We start from the raw sequence: 12,376 nt of genomic DNA on the forward strand, positions 1-12,376 counted from the left end.
AGCACTGCAGGGGGAGAAAAATCACCCTATGAGGTAGGTTCTGATCCTGTAGGAGAAGAAAGACTTTCCTCTACTCTCCTAGGTTTGATAGCTGAATCAATGAAATAAATTACAACAGGCAGAATAGCAGGAGAAAAGATATACAAATGTATTAACTTCTTAAAAATAGCAAATGCATTTTTAATCCATGTTCAAAAATACAAATCCTATGACAACTTAAATAAATTTCTATTGTAATAATAAATTGTTACTTTGGATTGAGAAAAACAATATAACCAAATACTCATTTCCAAATGCAAAGTAGTACACTTTATTTAAGGGTGGATCACATTAATGCACAATTTTGCTTTTAAAAAGGTGATTGTTATAATCAGGTATATAACTACTAAGTTCTCAATTAAAAATATTCAGAGAATCCAATTTAATCTTTTTATATTTTTCTTCAGAGATTTTCTTTAAACAGTGATAGAAGTACCCCTGGATGGACAGACTGCTTTTAACACCCAGATCATACTGGTATCTATGATATATGTATGCTTAGTGCCAAGACAAGCCAATGCCAACTCATGAAGTAGGCCCCGTTTGGAAAGTAACAGTGATGTGGCAACCAACAAGAGTACTAATCATTATTAAAAATGAACAACTTTGGGTATCTTTGTTGTGGGTTTCTGTGCTGTAGGTGTATCCAACAGTTCTTCATAGTCTGCACTCATTCCTTTTATCAGGTGACCCACTGGCACAATTTGATCTGAATCCTGACTTTCAGGGCAGTCTTTCTTAAAATGTCCCACAGAGTCACAGTTTATGATCACCACCATCAGCATAGTAGAGTCCTTTGGGATTATCATGACAAGATCTGGACAGCTGTCCCATTTCTCCACAAACAAGACATTTTACAAAAGGAAATTCAACAATGGACGGGTCTATGTTAGCCTTGCACTTGATTATTTTGTGCTTGTGGATCCACACAGACAACATGTTCCAATGCCCATATCTTGATTTCCAAGGGCAGCTGAGCACCCTGCAATTCCATGTCCTGGTTTTCTACAATAGAAACAAGCCACCGCATTTTTCCTTGATATATTTTTGATTGTCTTCCTTCCTGTCAACTGTCTTTCTTTAAAACAACTGCAATCTTTTTCCTTACTTCCTGTCTGCCTATGGCTATTATGTCCCCATGTGAAACCAACTATGTTAGTTTTTAGGTATTCCATGAATTGATTTGCATCTTATTTAAGTACTCTTTTTCCTTTCTGTTTTTTATGTTTTGATTGAACTGCATCATTTTTATGGGGCAGTGTATTGGCTTCAGATTGTACTTTGAGAGGGTTGGGCTATTCCTTCAACCTACCTGGTCTTCATAGCCTTGCAGGCAAAGCCTCTTATAATGTGTGGTATTGCCTGTGCCTGCCTGATCATAGTTTCACCAGAGGTTCCTTATGAAAGCATATGAATCCTCCAGGGCAGCAGAGTTAAGAGAAGGAAAAAGTCCATCAGAGGCAAAAATTGAATAGACTCAAATACAGTGAGATTTGAGAGTATATATATTGTCTTAACAGGCTAGGAGTAGCATGTTCTGCATCCCGTCCTTAGTTTGTGACAAAGTTCACTTGAGTTGGTACAGCCTTCTAGCCTCCTCTCTTGCGATGAAACCATCCTTCCTGGTGGTGAAACTCCTGGAGAAGGGCTTGATGGCAATCAGTTCCTTTGAGAAGCTACATCTTTATGCAGATTTGGGGAGTTCAGAGACAGCCTCGCCTTACATTTGCTCTTTTTCAAGTGACCTCAGCTCAAAGTAATCCTTAGGCCAAAGAGGCATATTTTTGTCAGGGTCTTTAGCCCCCTTGCTCTTCTCGACCAGCGACAAGGGAAGGGAGCACTCCCCAACAAGGCCAGACCGGGATAGGTAGGGCCGACTGACCGCCCCCACCCAGCCCTCCCGGTGGAGGACAATCAGATGCATCAGGGAGACCAGTCACAGCAGGAACTCGTTTATTGAGGAAATCACACAGCTTTTATGTAGGGTGAAGACTAGGCAGGAACCAATCAGCTTAGAGGTCAGCAAGGCATGGGGGGTTCACGCAGGTGAGAGTCCCATTGGACTATATGGCAAGGACGAGCTGATCACGTTTGCGAAACTGTTGTTAACTAATCCCTGACAGTGGTCCGATTTACTGTCATTAACTATTGAAACCGCCTTTGAGGCCTTGATCTTGCTCACTTGCCAGGGAGTAAGGAGTCCGCCTGAGTTAGTTAACGTGTCATTAGTCCCAACATATTTTAGGATGGCATATTCTGTCACCTTTCATTTCACATTCTACAGGTAAGAAAACTGAGCCAGTAAAGGCAAGATTCAACCCAGGCTTATCAAGACCAAAACCCAAGTGTTCTCGATTCCTCTCCACAACCTACCCGGTTCCACTAAAGAACCATCCAGGCACAGACCCCAAAAGAAAGGAACAGAACCAAGATATTTATCAACAGAGAACTTGATGCTAGTTTGGAACTGCTCATAAATATTATATTTAACATTCTTTATATTAGAGTTCATGTGTGTTTAAAAAGTCAAAGTTGAAAGACACTTGATAACATGGGAAAAATACAGCTCATATCACAGGTAGAGTGATTTTCTTAATCTCTAAGGTCTATAAATCATTAGAAAAAATGTCCAAATTTTTGTGTTTGTGTTTGTGCACGTGTGTGTGTGTATGTGTGTGTGTGGTGTATAGCATCAAACCCAGGGCCTTGCACTTGCTAGGAAAGTGCTCTAGCACTAAGCCATGTCTCCAACCCCACAATTGACTCTTCATAGTAAATGGAGTTCATCTCCACTAGTAATAGTAGGCATTGACATTAAAATGGTAGTTTATCAACCCCTCAAATAATAATCCCATATTATTATCATATTACAAAACAGGTACAATACGTGAGTATTGCTAGTGAGACTGTACCTTGAAATAATCTCTCAGAGGAGAAATTTGGTAACAACTCTCGAAGACATTCATGTCCTTCAACCCCAGAGCTTTATTTTGAGGGATGTATTCCATACAGAAACACAAGAAAGTTTTTACAATTGTAACAACAAAAAATTGGAAACAACAGGGCACATGACAAGACATTGCCTAAACACTATTCTCTACTATGGAACTGTTGACAGTTTTCCAAAGCAGTTACTTCTGGAGCAAGTTGGGAGGAACTTCCATTTCACAACCTTATCTTTTGCATTTGTAGTATTTAAATTTTGTAGTGAGAATACATATTGCTTATATGCATGTGTGTTTATATGTATATATTTTAAATGAAAAGTAAAACTAAGATTGTCAATAGTCAATACTTAATGTGTTTTATTCTATGTGCTAAGCATTGTTCCAGAAGATTTATTTAATCAACTTATTTAATCTTCACAAAAATTGAATGGGAAAGAACTATAAGTGTCTTAATTTCATAAAAGAGGAAACGGATGTCTACAGAAGTTAAGAAGCTAGGTTGGATTCTAGACCAAAGAAAGGACAATTGGCAGGATTTGAAGAGTTTGTAGATTAGATCAGAGAACCTGTGAACTCTTTGTAAAGGGCAAGAGAGTACATTTTTGGTTCCATGGACCAAATGAGAAAACTTCAGAAAGCTCTGTTGCAATTATTCAACTCTTCATTTGCAGCATGAAAGTAAACGTGGACAGTGTCTACACAGATTGGCGTGCTGGGTTCTGAAAAATTCAATGATGAACACTGAAATTTGAATTTTGCTTAATTGTTAGGTGTTACATAGGTCTTACTTATTTAAAAACATTCTTAGTGGGTCCTACAAAAACAGGTGGTGGGCATGATGTGGTTCTCAGGACATAGATTGTCAACCTCTATGTCAGATAACAGTACTGATCATTGTACTCTGGTTATGTAAGAAAATGTTCTTGTTTCCAGAAAACAAACATGAAAGTATGTAGAGTTTAAAAGTCTTTCTGTTTCCAACTTGTCTCTGCCGACCGGTGTCTAGCCTCTGCTTGCTCACTTCCAGGGACAAGGAACTCATTTCATTATAGGACAAAACAGATCATTACAAAATTATTGATCAGATTGAAAGAAAAAAAGTTTCATGTGAACCAAATTCTAGAATCAATACAACTGAATGACACTGTCCTTTTGGCATAAGACATAAAATTGGCATTTCTCCCTGGCAAGGTCAGATTGCCCGCTGTCCCAGGAGGTGGAGCTAATGTTTAGCGAGTGCACCACCTAGTGGCCAATGCTTAAAAAGACTACAGTAGAATAACTAGTCTACCTCAAAAAGGGTCAAGCGCATAGGATAAAAAACGTTGAATTAAATATATTCTAGAACTGAGTAGAATACAAATACATGATTTTATTTTTTTTATTGTTTTGTATTGGGTATTGAACTGAGAGGCACTTTACCATTGGGCTACATTCCCAGTCCTTTTATTTTGAGATAGGTTCTCAATAAATTGCTGAGGGTCTCCTGAAGATGCTTCCGGCCTCAAACTTGGCAATTCTCCTGCCTCAGCCTCCCCAGTCGCTGGCATTACAGGGGTGTGCAGCACACCCGGCTAAAATTCATAATTTTAATTATGAGTGAATAAATTAAAGTCTTAAACTATACAATAAAATTTGGGTGATATCTGGGCATGGTGACTCAGATCTGTAATGCTACTGGAGGTTGAGGCAAGAGGATTGCAAGTTCAAAGCCAGTCTCAGCAACTTAGAGGTTCTAAGCAACTCTGTCTCAAAATAAAACATAAAAAAAAGCTGGGAGTGTGTCTCAGTGGTTAAGCACCCCTGAGTTCCTGATACCCGCCCCAAATTGGAAGATTATTTTTCTATCACAGAACTCAACATTTTTTCCTATGTGAGGAAATAAATAATTTCTTAGGTTGAGCCCAGATTCTATAATAGATCTACTGTAGAAAAATTACATTCTCAGTGCAAATGAATACCATTTACTTAACGAAGACAATTTCACAAGGAAAAAAGAAACAAAATTATGAAATCCCAAATGGTCTGTTAGAATCACCTCATTTCTTAAATGAAAAGCAAAGGTTTACCCATCAAAAAAAGAATCTAACTTGTAGCAATGAGATAAAATAATGGATTTCCAATGAGATAAAATAATGGATTTCCATGAATAAATTTTCCAAATTTAGAATTTGGCCTAAGAAGTTAGAATGTCTATTCAAGTTGCTTTACATATTCTCTGAATATGAACTTCAACAACACTACTTATAGTCTGGTCAATTATTATATGTCCTAGGGATGCAAGTAGGATTCAAACCATGTAGCTTGCTCCACCTTATGTAAGCCAACGTAGAGAGATAGGGAAAGGTAGGCAGGATGAGAGAGAGAGAGAGAGAGAGAGAGAGAGAGAGAGAGAGAGAGAGAGGAGCAAAATTTCTAGCACCCCAACTGAGTCCAGCTTACCAGTCGTCTCGGTAAGATTCCATATATGTAAGCAAACATCCTTGGAAATTATAGCCTAGTTAAGTCTCCACACACCCAATGCTCCTAATGACATCACATGGAGAACCTCCCTGCCCAGCCCCATTGACCCATAGAATCATGAGAGAAAACAAAGTGATCGTTGTTTTAAGCCATTACTTTTAAGATTTTTTTTCCAATCCAATAGATAACTGAAATAGGCAGAGGAATAAGTATAGTGTTGCGGCGGTTTTATCGGTAAAATGTCTTTCAACTTCAAATCAACCTTCTTTGGCTCTCCACATATTTCCTTTGGCAGCTGGCGTGATGTCGTATTTTACCAGTAGGGGGCGCCGGAGACACATTCCAAGAGGAAGGACTCTGGGGCTTTCAATGGGCTCCTGGAGAACAACGTCTTTCCTCCACTACTTGTCATTTCTAGGTGCCTATGGGATAGATGTCTCCACATTTAAGTGCCAGGCGTTTTTTTTTTTTTTTTTTTTTTTTTTTTTTTTTCTTTCTTCTCTTCTCTTCTCCCCTCCCCTTCTCTCCCCTCCCCTCTCCTTTTTTCTTTTCTTCCAGCTCTGGAGAGCTGGAAGGCAGCAATGTACATAGGAGTCCCAGACGCTGCAACCCAGATATTTACTCCCCAAACCCTATCTTCAAGCCCAGGGACCTAGAGCGCTGGCTACCTAGTGAGCCCGCCACCCAACCTTCATCCTGCGCAACGGTCGAAGCTGCCTTGGCCCAAGCTGTACTCAGAAGTGCCCGCGTCCCTCCAGAGGTGGGGCGGGGGCGCTCCCGCTCCTGGTCCCATCTGCATCTGTGACATGCTTCACTCCCTCTGGGTAGTCAAACATCAGCCTCAACTTGCAGTGGTCCACTGACACAATAAGCTCCAGTCCCCATAACCATCTTGGCGCTCCATTTCCCTCTGCTTGCCAGCCTTGATGCACCTGTTCCCTGAAAAGTTGTTTCCCGCTTGCCAGGTAACTAGAGATCTGCTCAGACCCGGGCAAACCAGTGACCTTCTGTAGCTAGTGAATCATAACCACACTTTTTCAACCGTGTCTGAGTCTTCCACCTGTTTGTCCAGACAAGGGTTTGATTGAATTTTATTTTTTAATTCTTTAATGATTGAGCCGCTGGTTCGCGTTAGGCAGTAGCCTATGGTGTGCATTCAAACTGATCGGAAATTACAAGGTGTCTCTTTATCACTGGTACACATTTTTTTAATATGATCACATATGAGCTATTCATTAGAAATCATACAGAAATCATTCATATCCTATTACCAAATCAGACATATATGTAATCCTCCATACATGGCAATCTAACAGTCGAGAAAAAGGAGAGGAACACTTCATAATGTCACTGATACTGTATTCTACAAGGAAGAACAGTCAGGGTCAATCAAATCAAGGGTCTTTTGCCTAATGTTAAAGCCAGAAAGTTTGATTTTCAATTATCTATGTCAAGTGTGATTTATTATCATCCTTTGAGTCAAGTCATTTGGTTGGTAATAGATGCAACTCACGTTCTCACACCTAAGAAATGACTGACAAGCACAATGCTGCAAATGATGGCAATGAGGCAGAAGGAAAGCATTTTCTAGGCAAAAATGTTTACAAGAACACATCTGAATGTTTTATTCAACTGGGATATAACCCAAAGCAAAACTCCAGAAAGTGAATAAAGCACATTAAATTGATTTGTCTCTGCAAACTTTAGAGTCTATGATCAGATTTTATACATATCTGAAGTCATTCCCAGTGTCACTCGATCCAGTTATATGAATTTCATAGGCATCTTACTGTGATGATAATTAAAAGCAATTTCAACTTTTTACTTTTCTAAAATTACTGTATCTTTAGGTCAATAAAAATGTTTTCACATTTCTAATTTATGGGAGTTTTTTTGTCCATCAAGAGAAGAGTTTGATAAATACATTATTTGTTATTGTAATAATTACATTGCAAGGATTGTAATCCTTGGAAATTATTTGTCTTTATGGGAACAAAATCTTCCAGATCTTTGAAGACAGATCTGGAAATCTGTTTAAAAAAAAAGATTATAATATAATCAAGAAACTTTGTTGCAAGCAACAGAAACTAACTTTGGCTAATTTAGGGAACATTATATAAAAATAACGAGGCTGGAGAATCAGTGTTAGAAATTACACAAGATCCAGTATGAGTCTGACTAGCTGCAACCACAATTAAATCAGAGCAGTAAATAGGAACAGTCCATGTAGGGCCTGCAGATGCCACTTCCAGAGGACACAGCTAGTGCTGAACACCTCTGCTACCATAGGTGCCTCCACCATTGGGCAGCGCCACCACTGGGCAGCACCACCATTGGGCAGCTCCACCATGGAAGAAGTTCTAACTGCTCCTCAACTTTGGACCTGCGCATCTGATGGGTTAGACTGGGTCATGTGCCATGCTGTGGTTTTGACATGACATTTGTGTGTGCCCCCTCAGGTTTCACCCATTGACATTTAATCCCCATTGCAAAGTAGTAAGAGAACAGGAACTTAATCTGACTAGGTGTTTAGAGGTAGGGCCTTCGGTAAGAGATTAAGGCTAGATAAGGTCATTATGGTGCAGCCGCCCTCGTTGAATACTGGTGGCTTTATAAGACGAAGGACAAAAAATAGAACACACACACACACTTCTTGTCCTCTGCCATATGAAACCCTGCGTGACCTCACAACTCTGCCAGTAAGAAGGTCATCACCAGACGCAGGTTGTTGAACATCCAGAACTATGAGTAAAACAAACCTAGTTTCTTTATAAAGTTACTCAGCCTCAGACAATTTGTTATAATAACAGATTACTGAAGGACTAATACATGCACCTACCTGCAAAAGGGATATAAAGGAGAACATTTTGAGTTTCATTAGTGGAAGTTAGGATACCACATCCCACTGACACTATGCATTGTATAAAATTCCTGAAAAAAAGTTGGATATGGAGACAATCTGAATTAAAATAAAAGCTATTTATAATATCCATCTCTACAGTACAGAAAGATTCTGACTCACAGGTCCTATTACAATTTCTTTATTATCCCAGAATAATAATTTGATCTTCACATCACGCATCCTGTATCCATTTTTCTTTCTTCCCAACCTTGTCCCATCATTCCACATAAGTATGCCTGATCCATCATTAACTGTCTCCCTACCACCACCACTACCATCTCCTTCCACTTCCTGTTAGATCTTTCTTCCCAGGTCATGCAAGAGGCCGATCACTGGTGGTTTTTGTTTGTTTTGTTTGTTTTGGTAGTGCTGGGATCAAACCCAGGACCTCATACATACCACTGAGCTACATTCCCAGTCGTCATCACTGGTATTGGAAGAACAAAGAACAAGAATGGGAAGAGGTGAGGCAGATGGTCATCTGCCGAGAAATCCTATTCTCATTCTAGTACCCATGGTTAGAAATTTGAATGTATATGTAATACAAATGGGTCAAATTTGGGTCCTGTATATTGGTCCCTGTGCTATTTACTTCTCCATAACAGGCTAGGGTTTTTAGTTTGATGCCTGCCAGCACCAAATTCAAATTCTTACACATCCTGTTCCTTTAAATGTAGTCCCAATAAGCATAATTTTAGCCTTTTAGAGCTTCTCGCTTTGCATATCCCTCAAAATGGCGCCCAACATCTGCTATCCATGCCTAAAATAAATTCTGCACTATTAAAAACCCCAATAGAGCTACTGCCCTTTCCAAGCTCTCTGGCCCATAGATTCCTGACCTTGCTGCTGGGTGTCATTGCCAAGTCCTGTGAGTATCCTCTCCAACCCTCCTCTCCTCTGAGAAGCCCCCTGGTCTCTTCCCCTTCTGGGTGGTGGCCCAATGACCACCTCTATCTCTGTAAAGTCTCCTGGTACCCTGTCTCTGTTCTGCCCAATAAGCTTGTTGTAAAATATTGCCATCTCGTCTTTACCTTGATTAGTGCTGAAATTCCCCCAGTCACCATGGTGCCTTATCCATAATTCAGAAGCCATCCATGACCCAGGAATACATTTCAGCTATATCAAGGGCTGAATAGGCTTCTTTGAACTAATCTGGAAACATAAATATGTAGTGCAACCATCTGTGTTGATTTCCCAGGACTGAGGGTGTTTGAGGATGTGGAACTACCAGCACTGAAATTAGAAAAGGCCCCAGAAAAACCGTGATGAGTTGATCTCTCTAGGAACAAATGTTTCTATAGGAAAATACATTCCACACTCCACACAACTGATTACATGTCAGCTTGGTGAATACAACCTTTGAAGACAATCTGTTGGAAAGTATCTGCTCTTACTTCACTCCACACACTGTCTTTTTAATTGGGTAGACACAGATATTTTAATATGCTTCTCTGACAGATTTTATTGAAATCTTCATGTTCAAAAATATTTTACAGAGATCAAACCCAGGATACCAAGGATATCAAGAGAAAATTTATGGCTTGGCTTAAAGTCAAAGGAAGATTTTATAGTGGTCCAAGAAAAGAGCCATGAAATAGCTAGAGTTCTTATTTAGAAATGTTTCTTTTAAAACTCGGTTATTTCTGATTTCTGGTCAAAGTCCATGCCAGGCAGATTGAGAGGCCATACTGGACAAGAACCCAGTTGTCAGGGAAGCTGCCCTTGAAATTTTAAATTTTATCATCAACAAGATTGCAGAGTCAGCTTTTGTGTTTGTCAGTGTTCCAATGCTCTGACAAAATACCTGAGAAAATCAACTTAGAGGAGGAAAAATTCATTTTGCCTTATGGTTTCAGAGGTTTTAGTTCATAGTCATCTTAGGTCTTGCTTTCAGGTCTGTAATGAAGCAGTACATCATGGCAGAGAGGGCATGGTGGAAGAGAGCTACTCACCTTACGGTGGATGGGAAGGGTAAGAATCCCATGAAAATCAGGCCAGACATGGGAAATCACATAAGGGAGCTTATTAAGAAAACAAGAGTGTCTCCCTGCAGGGTAAGAGAGAAAATGAGAGGAAAAGAAAGGGAATGAGAAAGGGCACGCACTAGAGAGAGTGGAAAAGCGAGGAGGATAGAGAAAGTGAGTAGGAGAGAGAGAAGCATGAGAAAAGATGGCGGGTAGCTACTGTGAAGCAGTTGAATTCTGTTGGGCTAACAGGGGACCAATAATGGAGAAGGACACTTGCAAGCTGACTGATGAACCAATAGCGAGCTAGGATGTTCACAGACTGACAAGTAGTTGGGAGGTGGGGAAATGGCTGCAACGGAAAGGGTGGGGGGAGCAGCTTTGTACCTTACAGGAAGGAGAGAGGATAAGAAGAAGAAAGAGAAGAAGAAGGAAAAGGAGAAGGAGAAGGAGAAGGAGAAGGAGAGAGAAGAGAGGGGAGGGGAGGGGATTAGGAGAGAAGCCCAAGGACAAAATACACCCTTCGAAGTTATACTCCTAGTGATCCACGTCTTTCAACTAGTTTTCCATGTATTCCTAAAATTTCTACCACCTTCCAACAGTGCCTCCAGCTGGGGACCAAGCCTTCAACACATAGGCCTTTGGGGGACACTCCAGATCCAAACAATAATAGTTCTGCAAATGGGAAATTTTCATGGTTGAAAACTGCTAACACCAATAAAACCAAACTCAAAGTCCTTGGTCAGGGTCATCAGTTTGAGTGAAGTTTTAGAAACTACTAAATATGTCTCTTTGGCAGCCAGGAAAAACAGTAACAATAATAACAAAACTCAATAGGGGTGGACTTTTCCACTAAGTGTAAACTCCTTGATTAATAACACATCGTTCGAATGTGTAAGAAGGCCAAGTTTCTCCTATTTGTGTCGGTTAGGGCTCTCTCTAAGAAGAACCTGAGAAAAGAACTTAGGTATAGGACATTTTTCTGGACAGTAACAAGAGTGAGAAAACTGAGAGAAGGAAACAAATTGTTTCCAGGAAACAAGAGTGAGGAAATCGAGAGAAGACAGAGGAGAGAAAAGTCAATAAAGGAAGGATGCTACATCAAGGTTACTGCTGTGGGCAGTGTGGACTCACTTTTGTGTAAAATAATGAAAAGCAAAAAGTTCCTGTGGGGAAAGAATGTGGGAACAGCTCTGCTGGGCAGTTCTGGCTCAAGGTCTTTTGAAAGGTTTCTGTTAGATGTTGGCTGCGGTTGCAGACGTCTAAAGGCTTGTCTGGGGCAGAGATCTCTCTCCAAGGTGACTCCCTCACACTGCTGGCAAGTTGGTGCTGGCTCCTCTCCCAAGTCCTGCAAACATGGCAGCTGGGGATCCAAGAGGCCACAGTGGAATGCATGACACATTTTATGATGTAGCCTTGGAAATCACACACCATCGCTTCTTCCATATGACGTTAATCACACAGACCAGCTTTGATTCATTGAGGAAAAAAAACTACATGAAGGCCTGTTGGTAGCCATCTTGGAGGCTGGCTTTCTTTTAGCCTTGGTTTTTCTATCAGTGATGTTAATTAGTTGAAGATTAATGAGCTAATTCATATAAAGTTCTTAATAATTATCTGGTTTAGTAAATGCTCAATAAATGTTAGCCAGTACTATTGTTATGAGTTTCTATCTTCTTTTCTCTTTCTTCTACCAGGGGCAGACTAATATAAAGCTGCTCTTCCACCCTTTACTCTGCAGTCATTTCCCTGCCTCCCAACATACAACCTAGCTTGTCAGTCTGTGAATATTGTAGCTGGCCATTGGTTCATCAGTCAGCTTGCAAGTGTCCTTCTCTGTTATTGGTCCCCTGTTAGCCCCACCCCCATTGGACTGCTTAAGAATAGCTCCCCCGGCCATTTTCACTCTCTCTCCTCCTCGCTTTCATGCTCTCTCCTCCATTTCACTCTCTCTCTTGTACATGCACACACACACACTCTCTCTCTCTCTTTTCCTCTCGTTTTCTCTCTTAACCTGTAGGGAGATACTCTGTTTGCTTAATAAACTCTCTTATGTGAGT

At 40.3% G+C, this 12,376-nt stretch overlaps 1 protein-coding gene and 1 pseudogene across 3 annotated transcripts in view; one reads left to right on the plus strand and one right to left on the minus strand.

The window, feature by feature from the left end:
• Nucleotides 1-12,376, plus strand: part of Gda (guanine deaminase) — a 169,144-nt gene that overhangs the window by 112,242 nt on the left and 44,526 nt on the right. The gene's annotated exons all lie outside the window — the stretch shown is intronic.
• On the minus strand, nucleotides 630-9,372 carry LOC124964762 (zinc finger CCHC domain-containing protein 9-like; annotated as a pseudogene).

Source organism: Sciurus carolinensis, chromosome 14, assembly GCF_902686445.1.
Source record: "Sciurus carolinensis chromosome 14, mSciCar1.2, whole genome shotgun sequence".
Classification (NCBI taxonomy): Eukaryota; Metazoa; Chordata; class Mammalia; order Rodentia; family Sciuridae; genus Sciurus; species Sciurus carolinensis.